Consider the following 2,200-nt stretch of genomic DNA (forward strand, 5'->3'; position numbering starts at 1 on the left):
CTCCTCCTCCTCCTCCTCCTCCTCCTCTCCTCCTCCTCCTGCAGCAAGGACGGGCAGGGATCCTGCAGGAAGGGGCTCAGGGACAGTAAAGCTGCGTGTGAGGAAGATGAAGGAAGGGAATGAAGATCTCCATCCTCCCAACAAGCCTGGAGCGAGTCACTGGTGCCACCCCGTTCCAGGAGCCTTCGGTGCCGGAGGGGAGCCGGGGGCTCCTGAGCCGCTGTCCCTGGGGAGCTCCCAGCTCTGTGTCCTGGGTGCTCCCCACGGCTGCTCTGCACAGCCCAGGGCAGGATTTGGCCCTTGGGGCTGCACACCACGGCTGCCCCTTTGGAAATGAGCGTGGGAGCACCTGGGCACCGAGAATCACCGAGGAGGAGGAGGAGGAGGGAGGCAGTCACTGCTCGGCGCCCTCACCCCAGCTGTCCAGGCAAGGCCTGCTCCGTCTTCCACACCTTCCACGTCCAAATAACGAATGTTTTGTCCCTTGGGATCCGTGCTGGGGCTGGGGCTGGGGCTGGGAAGGGAGAGCACAGCCAAAGGTTTCCTTGCAGAGGTGCAGAACTCGCCATGGGGCCAGGAATTCCCAGTGCTTCCCAGTCCCAGGGGATCTGCGGGCTCCCAGCAGATCCTGGAGGGAACGGGGTGAGGGAAGGGCTCAGCACCCCTGTGTCCCTGTGCTGACACCTCTGTCCCCTGCCCAGCCGTGCTGCTGCTGGCCCTGGCACCGTGCCCGTGTGTCCTGGGGCACCGGGACGGGTCCCGTGGCCACCCCGAGGTGCCACAGGCAGGTGGGGGCTCTGCCTGGGGAGAGGTCCCCAAGCCACGGCGGTGGAGCCAAGGTCGGGTGTCCCCGAGCACCGTCCCTGTCAGGGAGGCCGAGGGCCACATCCCAGGATAATGAATCAAAGGCTTTAAACCTAAAAACTACCTAAAAATCCACTTTTAAATTACCCAAAGTTAATTATGGTGTTAACAGAGCTGTGCCTCTTCCCGACCCGCTCCCGGGCTGTGCGTGGGGCTGGAGCCACAGTTTGGGATCTCACCTAACCCGTTAACATTCACAGCTTCAGAAACAATGGATTTTTAACTCCTATCAGTGTATTTGTGAAAGGAACAGGACATTCCTGGCCTGGTGGGAGCCGCTGCTCCTGCCTGGCTCCGCTGCAGCCGGATTTAAGGAATTTTAAGGAATTGGGGCTGTTGGGTTTTTACCTGAGTGTGTGTGGGCTGTGCTTCCACAGGTCTGATGCACAGGTTTAATCATGGGATCACAGAGTTTAACCAAGGATCTGAAGAGCGTCCTATCTTAAAAGTTCACTTATCTCTATTTATTTTACAAAAATAAAGTTTAAAAAAAATATATATAAAAACCCCCACACGATTGTAATGTGAGAGTAAAGCGATTACAGACAAATAAATGGTTAATAAAAAATAAATGCAGAAACACTTCCTGCTGTGAGGATCCTTCTGTGGGCCAGGAAGGAGCCGGCTGTGGTTTGGGTCTGGGGGAGGTGTTGGTGCTGTGTCCCAGCCCCGGAATGCCGCGATCCCGGGGTGCAGATCCAGCTCTGGAGAGCGGCTCAGCCCGGGATGAGCTGCCAGGGATAAACCGACCCTGCCAGTGCCGGGGAATGTTGGACACAACGGGGTCAGGGGGCTTTTCCACCCTCAACAATTCCATGACTCTCCTGGAGCCCCCATCCCCTACAGCCTCCCTCCCGCACCTCCCATTCCCTGTATCCCACTCTCTATATTATCCCCATTCCCTATGTTTTCCCTATTTCCTATATTATTATCCCCACTCACGGTTATTTCCATTCCCAATATTATTATCCCCATTCCCAGTACTATTATCCACATTCCCGATATTATTATCCCATTCCTTATTTCACTCCCATTCCCAAAATTCTTATCCCCATTCCCAATATTATTATTCCCATTCCGATACTATCACCCCCATTCCCCATTATCATTTCCATCCCCGATATTTCCATTCCCATTCCCGATATTATCACCCCCATTCCCGGTATTTTTAATTACATTCCCGGTATTTTTAATTCCATTCCCGGTATTTTTAATTCCATTCCCGATATTATCATTTCCATCCCCGATATTATCATTCCCATTCCCGATATTTCTAATTCCATTCCCGGTATTTTTAATTCCATTCCCGATATTATCATTCCCATTCCCGGTATTT

The sequence above is a fragment of the Parus major genome, chromosome 18, assembly GCF_001522545.3.
Source record: "Parus major isolate Abel chromosome 18, Parus_major1.1, whole genome shotgun sequence".
Taxonomy (NCBI): domain Eukaryota; kingdom Metazoa; phylum Chordata; class Aves; order Passeriformes; family Paridae; genus Parus; species Parus major.